The 11,751-nt window shown below is 40.8% G+C and overlaps 1 long non-coding RNA gene across 1 annotated transcript; it reads left to right on the plus strand.

Moving 5' to 3' along the window:
* Nucleotides 1-4,472: 4,472 nt before the first annotated feature.
* Nucleotides 4,473-10,632, plus strand: LOC129383451 (uncharacterized). The gene is made up of 3 exons (XR_008611357.2): nucleotides 4,473-4,737; nucleotides 9,169-9,302; nucleotides 10,184-10,632. It is a non-coding gene; the product is annotated as an uncharacterized lncRNA (long non-coding RNA).
* The last annotated feature ends 1,119 nt before the right edge of the window (nucleotides 10,633-11,751 follow it).

Here is an 11,751-nt window from a genome sequence, read left to right on the forward strand (position 1 = left end):
GGTCAGCACAACGATAAAGCACATGACCTGCATGCTTTCAGAAAGATGCGTACAAAACTCTCTACCTTGTGAGTTGTAGGATACGTTCGTGCAATATGCAATAATTTTACTGTATGTCCATTTTCGAGATTTCTAGTGGCAGATCTTTTCGTGATCTGGATTGCCTCAGTTTAATCAACTTACCAAAGTAGCCTCCTCTGAGTTGCATATAATTGGGGGGGGGGGGGGGCTTAAGTAATTATGCATGCTATACTCCATACAGGTTCTATAATTATCTAGCCAAATTGCCTTTCTAAGAACCTCGTTGAGATGCATGAAGTGTCCAGACATGTATTATTTTTCTTTTCATTATGCAGTCTTACGGAGTTAAATTCTCACATTATTGCCTGTGTGCCTATATTCCTCCCTCCAATTGGTCACACATGTATTGTATGCCATACTTCACCTCCTAAATACCTTTGCATAAAACAATATATTTTTTGCTTTATTAGGTAGCTGCTGAATTCCTAGTCAGTAGGAGAGTTCAATTCCTCAAACTTATGACAAATCATTAATCTTTTAATGTTAGAAGCTCACTATGAGTCCCAAGTGCAGGTTCGTTTCAGGCTGGAAGCTGGTCTCCTTTATACATTACAGAAATTTGAGTTCCTAACGTGGTATAGGAAACTGCTGAATTATATAACAGCGAGCCCAGTGCAGTAGTTGCAAGCCATACCACGACAGCACAGCTCCATGCTGACAATTCACTGTTACATTGCCATAATTTTTCTCCATTGCTTTGCCCTTTTTCGGTTGGCATGGGATAAAGCTTGTTTTTTGCAATTACTTGTGTAATGCGAAGAACTTATTTTACTTTCCCTCAGATTTACCAAGATGTCGCAAGGAGGTTTGCTTCAAGCTCAAGCTGCCTTGCACTTAATTTTTGAACTATTTACTTTTTGATATAGCGTAATTATTTGTTGCACTTCTTAGCGAATTGAGGTTTCATACTGCGAATAATGCACTCTAGAGCACCGAGAAAAATGTGTTCTACTACCGAAATACATGGTTTAGACAAAAAGTGCCTTAATGCTTTTGCACAAAGGTTCTATCATCGAGAGTTTGATGGAAGCTTGTCTGGTTGGATGGAACATGACAAAGAATGACAGACTAATCAAATAAAACTTTAAAAGTTGTTTGGCTTCCTTAGAAAGCCTTATTCTCAATGGGGCAACAAAGTAGAAGTGCCTACATAGTAGGTTTTAGCACGTGACGCAAACATCGTGTATAACACGGAGAGGGTTCCTCTGTTTCGATATGTGTGTCCTGTTTTTATCTCTGTGGACCCCACAGGTATAGGTGTGGCTTCCAGTTTCTTTCCTGGCCAATCGCACTAGAGTTCATGCAGTCACTGTTGTGCTTAATCATTCCTGCGTGCTCTGCCAAAGCATTTGATGCCACGAGTTGCCATTTCCTTGAAGCAAAGTGTTTTTCAGTTGCATGTGTGCCAAAGTTCAATCTAGCCGAGAAAATACAAATTTACATGCAAATTATTCTTTTGAGTATAGGGCAAGTAATTGTGGCACCTTGCTGTAAATGTACATATACATTTCTTTCATGGTGCATTCTGTGCATTTATTTTTCAAACTACAAGCAAGAAGATATAAAATTTGGCAACTACTGTTCTTGAAATTTGTTCATAACTCTATTCAATATCAAGCATTTCTTCTAAATACTTGTTCATCAGTAATCTGTCAAATAGAATGTAGAATACTCTTTGTAAGACACTATGGTTATGGCCATTCATGAACTCATGAGTATGCAAGCGCGGCTTTTTGCCTCTTGTTGGCTGTACGAGCCTAGAGGCAAGAAACTCATTCTTATACTCTCCTCATTCAATGCTAGTGAAGTGAGCTATTGTCAACTTGTGCTTCAAAAACGCCCTTTTGAAGTCCAGCCCGCACTTTGTACTGAATTCTCTGAACCAAGTCTCACATCTGTTAGATGCAGGTTACCCGTAGCATGTATTCACCACCGTGGCAGTCAGCATTCGCAATGCCACTGACCAGGTGACACAAGTAAAGAAAGTAATCGTCTTGCCCTACCTACATGGTATTAGTGACAATCTGAAAAAGTTTGGGAAATGTGTCGGTGTAGATATCGGTTTCCCTGCTCCTCCGAAGCAGCCTAGTTCGTGCACAAGGGTAAACGCGGATACGTGCAGGCCACGTGGGTGCAACAAGACCCACCGAAAACCACTTGTTTCTTGTGTTGAAGGGGTGGTTTACTGCATCCTGTTGGACTGTGGCAAAGAGTATGTGGGACAGACACGTAATTGCATCAACGAGCGATTACGTGAGAACACGAACAACGTTGAAAAAGTAACCCTATCTGGCCACCTTGCCGGACATTGCACACGCTGCAGATGCGAGCCTGTTTTATCGCATTCAATCGCTGGCCTGACACCCTGACCAGTTGACTAGAGAAATGGTAGAAGCTGCAGAGATTAGGAATAGGGATTGTGTTAGTTGCCCATCAGTCTCCTTATTCGAGAAAATGTTTGGCACATTAGCTGCCTATTCGAGTTCATCTTGATGGTTTGTTTTGTTTGTGTCTTCCTTCTCCCTTCCTGTATTGTGCAGTGATATATATATCTGCTTTCGTGCAGTAAACACTCAGTTGATAGTTAGAACTGTGGCCCGTTTCTTTCGTCCATGTGCTTCTCCGCTACTACGTAAATAACCAATGTCAGAAATTGTTGAGGTAGAAAGGGGCATTGCAGCAGTAATCACTAGGAACAGCATCACCAGCAAGTGAATCGCATTAAGAATTGCCTGGCGTAGTCAGATCAACATGTGCACATTCAACCGAGGCACAATTCACTTGTTCACAGTTTGGTTTTCTTTTTTGAAGACTCCTCAAGGATGGTAAGGAGGTTGAAACACATCCTTGATAAAACAGGTGGTGCCGGTGGGGGTGAGCGCATCGCAGTCGTGTCAGCACCAAAAGTAAGAAGCTGATGCGATTTCTTCTGGCAGACTGTTGTGTGTGTGTGTGGGGGGCGGGGGTAATTGACCCGTGTAAATAAGGATATAGCAAAAGCTTAAAAGGTCAATCAGTTTCTCTTTTCTACAGTCAAGCACAGCACATATTAGCTATCTTGTCATTTGATCTTATCAGAACTATTCTTATTTAGTAGAAAATGCACAAAACCTTCCTTTACATCTATTAGGAAAGCCTTCTACATGGAGCAGCTACCGCAAACTCTCACATGTTGTACTCTTAAGTGTAGTGCAAGTGTTGAGGTGGAACGTTCCTGTAAAATACACATAGCCTTCATTTGTAATGCACCGTGTGCATTTAATTCCTGTCTGCCTTTCTTCGTTCCCCAGTGTAGGGTAACAAACTGAATATCAGTCTTCCAGTTAACCTCCCTGCCTTTCGCATCTCATTTCTCTCTCCAGTGTACTAGCCAGAAAATATAGAATTTGTCCAAAACTCTTGACATTTGTCCATGACATTATTCAATATGAAGAATTTGTTCTAAAGACCTGTTCAGAAGTTATCTATAAAATACAGTGCAGTAGACTATTTGTAAGACACCATTAAGATGGATATTCTATAGCCCAGCAGCCCGCGCAGCTAGGTCTAGTGCGAATCGCTTCAATTTTGTTAAAGGTAAAATCATTTTAACAAAAAAGACTATTTAAAGGATCTTGAAAGTTTGCCTTTAAAGGTGGGCGTAAAGCTTAAGTGATGTCACCACATTTATTGGCAGTTAGTGTAGCTCTGGTTGTCCTAAACTTCGTATATCCCTACTGCAACTGATTTATGGCTACTTTGCTTCTTTTAGGTTATTTATCACAACTGTGCAGTTCCTACATATAACAGTTCATATTCTGTGCAGCAGTACTACTTTAATTCCATTACATTGATTGCAGGTGCATTTAATTCTGCTTCTATAAAAAAATGGAGCTGCTCCATTTCTGAACCAAGCAGCAGGACTTTCAGAAGCTCCTAGCCCACCTCACAAAACACACTAAATGGAAACATTAAAACATCTTAGTTATATAGGTTATTCCTTCAAAATTCTTTTCTTCATTTATTTGGTAGCAAAACTTTGGTTAAAGAAAAAGAAACCAGACTTCTTTGTTCTGAACTTCACACCTCATTATGGACATCGTAAAGAAGCAAGTAATATACCAGGCTCTGTTTCATTTTTGCATGTTTTGGTTGCTTATTCTGCAAACAAAGGGTCCTGTTTTTCTAGGTCGACTACTGTTCTTTGAAAACAATGTAACCCTCCTATAGTGATCAACAGCTCATTGCATAAGGCTAACCGCAATCAAAGTTGGTGGCATCGCCACATACTTTACACACAAGCTTCATCGTATGGTACAAATTGCTTATTTCATATATGGAGAGACAAACATAATGTTGTGTCATAATTTAGTGTGTCTCCTTAGTATGTCAAGGTTTTTTTGGCAGCGGTGGCAGTTCGTGAGAACACCTACTAATCGTTGAATCCTGCTTGTTACAGCTTGCATGCTCTGCTGATGCAAGCCATCGTACGTGCCTTTTGACTTCGTACCGTACCTGGGGAAGCGCTGCAAGGAGTGCCACGCCGGAAGCCCCGATCATCTCGCTTCGCCGTTTCCACGATCTTTGCCAAGCGCATGGCAAGCTCCTTGGCGATCATTTGGCAGCGGTGGCAGCTCGTGGGAACACCTACTAATCGTTGAATCCTCCTTGTTACAGGTTGGTGCTCAAATTATTTCTTCTTATTGTGTTAAGAATCAACATACAGCGTTGCTGCTGCCGCTGCCACAGTGTTGCCCTGTAGTCCCGTTTGCTCTTGTTAAGGTTTCCCTTGTTGTGCTCACATTGTGAAAGTTTCAACTATGTCGCATACTTGCTCTTCTTGTCAGTTGCCCGTTCGTAAAGACGAAGGGTCGGCGCAGCGCTCCGAGTGCTCTCTTGATTACCACTTTGGCAAGTGCGCTGGTGTAGCTGAGAAGTCATTTTAAAAAAATCGGAAAGTGCCAAAATCACCTGGAGATGCCCAGCATGCAGAAACACTGCAGCACGCGCTGCTCACGGCGAAGCTGAAACGGAGGTTTTCGCGCCCATAAATAAAAAGCTCGAAAGCCTGCCTGCCCTGGTTGGAAAAATCAATGATATGGAAAAATCACTCCTGTTTATGTCGGGAACGTTTGACGATTTTGAACAAAAGATAATCCGACAAGACAGTGAAATAAAGGCTCTCAGAACGCGGGAGACAGAACTAGAGGAAAAGGACATGGTCGACACCGCAGTACAACATGAGCTTCGGCAACAGGTAAATGACTTGGAGTTTCGCAGCTGGCGGCTTAATCTGGAGGTGCATGGTGTCCCTATTGTTGCTGGCGAGAACCTATTATCGTCACTAGATCACGTTGCTGACAGGCTTCGTGTTCCTCGGCTAACTGATGCTGACGTTGTATCAGCTCACCGCCTGCCATCGAAGCAATATAATGTTCCCGGAATTATCAGGTTTGCCAGACAACAGATAAGGGACACATGGCTGCAGAAAAAGAGTGCGCTCAAGAACAGTGAACCGGAAGTTTTCATTCAGGCAAATTTAACTCGCTTCCACAGCGAAATTCTTCGAGCTGCGAAAGAGAGGGCAAAAGCAATAGGCTATGATTTAGTCTGGTATGTAAATGGAAATATTCTTGTTCGAAAGTCCAGTGGAGCAGCTACCACTGTTATTAGGAGTAAAGACGACCTTGGTAAACTATAACTGATAACAAGTTTATTCTTTTGTATTAAAAAAAAGCACGATGAATGAGACTCGCTATTATTTGTCTAATGATATTAACCAAGCAGTGTCAAAGTTCTCGAGGGCTAATCACAAATGTATTCACCTCAATACTAGGTCAGTGAAAAACAAAACATAGTGCTTAGAAGAATTCTTTGCCGGTTTCTCTGTTAACATTATTGCAGAAAATTGAAAAGAGACATGGAGCACTTGTGACTACGGTGTTTTCAGATTGGAAGACTATACCACATACTACGTAAATGGGCAAAATGTCCGCGGTGGTGGTGTTGCACTACTGCTCATCAACGATCTAGAAGGTCAATTACTTGAATAGTACACTGTAATAACCCGAGACTATGAAATTCTGTCGGTTTGTACGGAAAGCACTGTGTTTTCTGTATGTTACCGGCCTCCGGACGGTAATATTTCGTCATTTCTGGAGTTCTGTGGCCTGTGTATGGCTTCTGTTGTTGAGCGTCATAATCGGAAAACGTTACTAGCTTGCGGCGATTTTACTATTGACATGAATATTCCGAGTCCATCTGCTAGAGATTTTAATACATCCATTGTGTCTAATGGTTTTGTTAACCTGATTAATATACCAACGAGAGTCACAAGTGAAAGCCATTCTGTGCTTGATTTAATTATCACTAACTCTATGCAGACGAATGTTATATAGGGCGTTTTATCGTGTTCCATTAGTGATCACCTTCCCGTGTTTGCATAGAGAAGCCTGGTGCAATGGGGAGCAAAAATACATCAGTCACATACCAAGCAATTACAGAGACATCACTGACATCCTTCGGGAACCAGCTTGTGAAAATAGATTGGAGCAAGATATCTGAACTAGATGACGCAGATATAGCCTATAATACGTTTGATACATTTAAACAAATTTATCATCACTGCTTTCCTCGTGGGACCCGCATAAAAAGTCGCAAAACCCGCAAGCCCTGGATAACGTTAGAGCTCCGCGGAGAAATACAAACCAAACAAAAGTTATACACAAATTTCTTGTGCACTCGTCAGGCTGAGGACCTTGCGGTCTTTAAGAAATACAGGAACAAATTGACTAAAAAACTGCGATCTGCAAGAACTTCCTATCACCTGTCACTTCTAGACGTCAAGAATGCTCGACATAGTGCACTATGGGCAAGATTAATTACTCTCTTACAGCGTAATAGTGCACACACTGCATTAACCAAACTAAATATTGATGAAAAGGAAGTTTATGGTTTGGAATTGGCTAATGTATTCAATACGTTTTTAACAAACCTGAATACTAGCTCTGCTCAATCAGATGCTAGCAAATACATGCACATTCGAAATGATGAATCAGTCTTCCTGCATCCTGTTACGGAAGGTGAAGTAGTGTCAGTAATAAGAAATCTCAACAACAGCAGTAGCTGTGATATTGATGACATTCAAATTCGGCCAGTCAAGCATGTAGCTGAAGTTATCGCTCCCATACTTGCTCACATCTTTAACATCTCTTTAGTAACGGTAGGTTTCCCCCCAAAATACAATTAGTGAAAGTCGTTGTCCTTTTTAAAAAGCGAGATCAAAATGTTCTTCGTAATTACAGACCAATTTAAATTCTGCCAGTGTTCTCAAAAGCCTTTGAAAGAATGCTTCATCTAAGGCTGTCTAACTTCATTCATAAATTTAACCTGCTAACACCATTTCAGTTTGGCTTCTGCAAAGGCAAATCAACTGAGTCTGCATTGCTCGAACACAAAGAATATATAATAACACAACTAGAAAGCAAAGCTATTGTCATTGGTGTGTTTGTGGACTTTTCAAGGGCTTTTGACCTCGTGGGCCATAAAATACTGCTTAATAAATTACAGCACTATGGTATCCGAGGGAAAGCACTATCATTATTGAACTCTTATCTATCATTTAGGCAACAAGTGGTATTAATTAATGGTATGCAGTCTGAACCGAAACCTCTCATGTGCGGTGTCCCTCAAGGAAGAACGCTAGGACCTTTACTCTTCAACATTTATATAAATGATATAATAAATATTAACTATGATGCAAAGTTTGTCGTCTATGTGGATGATACAAGTCTATTTCTTGCCGGTAATAACATTTCCGAAGTCATTGATCAATGCAACGTTGCAATGAAGACAAACGAGGGTAAGATAAGCCAGTCATTTTCAAACCAAAAAATAAACTTATCCCACCGCATGAAGATATTATTTTGAATTCACGTCCTGTAGAAAAAATAGAGCAGTTCAAATGCCTAGGGGTTATATTTCCCTCCAATATGTCATGGGATCATCACGTTAATTACGTCTCAAACAAAATAGCTCAAATCACTGGCGCTACAGGTCGTTTAAAAAACGTCCTTCCTACACAAACTAAAATGCTGATTTACAACTCGATCTTCAACTCGCATTTGAAATATTGCCACTTAGTTTTGGGTACCACAACCTTCACTAACCTTGAACGTATTCACCTAATCCAAAAAAGGTATCTCCGACATGTGTATAATACGTCATACCGACATCCAAGTGCAGTTTTGTTTAGTCATTCTAGAGTGATTAAAGTACATAATCTCTATAAATATCGTCTCAGTGTCATCTTTAAATCGGAAATTAGGAATAATATAACCAATCTCAGGAAATTAGCAGAACTAAAGAAAAAAACGTTCAGCTATCCAACAAGACATGGCGAGGAATGGATAATACCGACACCTCGACTTAAACTTGGACAAGAACGCCTTCACTATATTCTTCCATCTCTTCTTAATGGTTATACTCTCATTAATCTTCATTTGTTTTCTCGTTCGCGCGAAGAGCTTCATACTATGTTTTTTAATTCCATGGCTTTAGTTTACTTGTGTGCACGTATTATTGTTTCGTGTATACTTTAGTGTCTACTTGATATACTTATCTGTTCGTTTGTTTTTTCGTACAAGTTCCAGTACTGCCTCCCTGCTGAACATTAGGTTTGTAGACTTGTCAGGCTGCCCTAGTGCAGATTTATTCTGCAACCCATCTGTGTTGTAAGATGGGAAAATAAAATTGAAATTGAAAATATGCCGAAAGTCATTGTGCTCAAAGCACTTGTCAAATTGGCCTTCAACAACCCAACGCACAGGCCTATTTTGTATGTTGGCATTCTCGTCTGAAAATGGCATGTGCTCTATTGCATGCCACTCGCCAACTTGTAGGCTAATCTGCCCATAGCAGTACTGCACACACACATGCAAGTTCGGCTGTTGCCAACCACCTGAGTGTGCCATGTGAACTAGCTAGTCTGCACGAGCCTAGAACATTTGTGACGTGATTGTAAGTAGATGCTGCACGTGCAGAAATTACACTGATATATGGATGAAACGCTGTTGGTACTAACCGGTGCGGTGCAATATGTTGTTGCAGAGATCTTGTACAGCCCTGAATGATGCTCACTCAGTCAAGTTCAACGCCATTATTTCAGTCTGTAAGATAGTTTCAGCCTGACACTCCATCTGGCATACCCTTCCGACACCTTACTCATCCAAGCCACTAGCATGGTGAGCTGCCATTGATGTTGATGCTGTAAAGACCAACGCGCAATCTGCTGCAGTAGTGCGGGATTGGGAGAGCAGAAGACGTACGAACAAATGGGCTGGAGCCAGGAGCATGAGTTCTTATTTTAATGTGTGTGGCTGAAAGAGTTGAAGTGCCCAAATGAAACACTGGCTAATTAGGACGATGAGTTGCTAGCACCTGACCAAGTTAAACGCCATTATCTCAAAGGCTGTAAGATACTTTTAGCCTGGCACTCCTTCTGACATATGCTTCTGATACCATACTCATCCAAGCCACTATAGCATGGTGAGCTACCTTTGATGTTGATGCTGTAAGGACCAATGCGTGGTCTGCTGCAGCAGCACATGAATGGGAGAGCAAAAGACGTATGAGCAAATGGGCTGAATGCAGGAGTTCTTATTTTAATGCCTGTGGCTCAAAGAGTGGGAGTGCCCCAACTTAAAAACGGCTAATTAGGACGAAAGAAGAGTTGGTGATAAAACTTACATAATTGCTGGAATTCGCTGCTAAGGTGACATAAAATAAAGTCAAAACATTAAACACACTTCACTTCTGAAGAGTGAAATGGGGCAGCAATTGTTGCAAGTTTTACGTGAACTGGAAAGTCTAGATGCAGCAATGCCGAATGAAGCCATTACATTTCTATTGCATACTGACTCATTGAAAGTGTTTTTGAGACCTATAGATAAAATTCACAGCTTTTGTTGCAAAGTCAGCTATGCTACTGTATCATAGCATGACTTCCTACAATAGACCATCTAAGTAAGAGATTATCATTTTTCGAATATTACAGCAGTGGAAAGACAAATGTTTTAGTTACAAAGCATAAAAACCAGAACTAATGTTTGCGTTTCGTTTTCAGGTGGACCTCGGCGAAGGAATCCTCCTTGATGAGGCCACGCTGGCACGACTGCGGCGAGATGCAAAAAAACTAAGGCTCAAGATTTGCACGGGGCCTCCTGAAGGTTCTTTTCAGCGCAGAAGAGTTGGAGCACAAGTCTCTATTTGGGCGGCGTTCCAATGCCCACAAGGATGTCGCCCGAAAAGAGGCTTTGGGCCCAAGGCGCGTGAACGCCATTCTGAGTATGTGGGACAACGCAGACAACTAAAATGTTTGCTTTAATTCGTAATTTGAAGTTAAAATCTTGTGGATCACTCCTTTGTGCTGTCCTGCCCAGGTACACTAACAGAGACATAAGGCTAAACTAACTCCTTTTACTTTTTCTCTTCACTTCGACGTTGCAGAGATCAAAAACACGTTGTCATCGGTGCTTGCCTGCGGGTTTTGAAATGTGCTAAATAAATGTTAGTTTTCAAAGATTGGTGTGTTTTATTCATAGACAAATACATTTATATATACTACCCATGTTGAAGGTTACATTGTAACAGCACCAGAATATGTTAAAAAATGCCGCAGAAATTTGCTTAAATGTCACTAGTACATTTAAAGCATACTGAAATAGTTGCTAGAATGTTTCTAGGGTGAGCAACAGAAAGTTGGTAGAATGTTACTAGGCCGTTTCTAGGTCGAGTTATAGAAAGTTGCTAGGATGTTTCAAGATCGAGCAACAGAAAGTTACTAAAATGTTTCTAGATCGAGCAACAGAAAGTTGGTAAAATGTTACTAAAATGGTTCTAAGTAGTATGAAAATGGTCAGTAAATCCTGCTTCTAGTGTCTAAACCATGTTCATTCATTGGCTAAAGAAAGTTTGTAAAAAAGGTTTCAAGTCAATATCTGTGGCCAATAGTCGATAGGATATTGGTATGAAGTATATAAGAAGTTTGAAAACTATATAAAGAAATTCAATAGACAGTTGGTAGGTTCTAGTAACATTTGTCTAAAGAAAGTTTATTGGAAGTTAATAGAAATTTTTGTAAGAGTTGGGCTTGCATTTACAATAGAAGTATGCATGTTCAAATTACACGAGGTAGTAATCACACCATCTGTTATACAACCAAGACTATTGGCTCGAGCGTTTAGGCGAAATAATTAGTCTTGTGCTCTCATTCACGGCTTGATCGAGGCGCATCATCCAAAGAATTCATAAATGCTTCCGGAAATGCAGAATATTTACGCGACTTATCGCTGCTGCGTAATAAGTTCTTGGCAAAGTCAGCAATGCGACTTACACTTCTCGGTAAATGTAGCAAGAACTTAATCATACACGGAATTCCCCGCAGGGGCGTCAGCGTATACGAGGTACATTGCTTTCTCTTATTTAATTGTAATTCATTAAAATCGGAATTGTTACTTTCAGCCTCATATACGCACGCACATGTGATCTATATTCAGGTGCGCCGGTACATAAATTATATCCGCGTGTTCTTCTGGAACGGGAAGCTTTACGCCTGTGTCTTGGTTTTACGAAAGTTCGCTGCGAACAATGAATTCTACTTAGAAACTCACTTAGCGTCTCTTTTGTGCAGAT

This window comes from Dermacentor andersoni, chromosome 8 (assembly GCF_023375885.2).
Source record: "Dermacentor andersoni chromosome 8, qqDerAnde1_hic_scaffold, whole genome shotgun sequence".
NCBI classification, from domain to species: Eukaryota; Metazoa; Arthropoda; class Arachnida; order Ixodida; family Ixodidae; genus Dermacentor; species Dermacentor andersoni.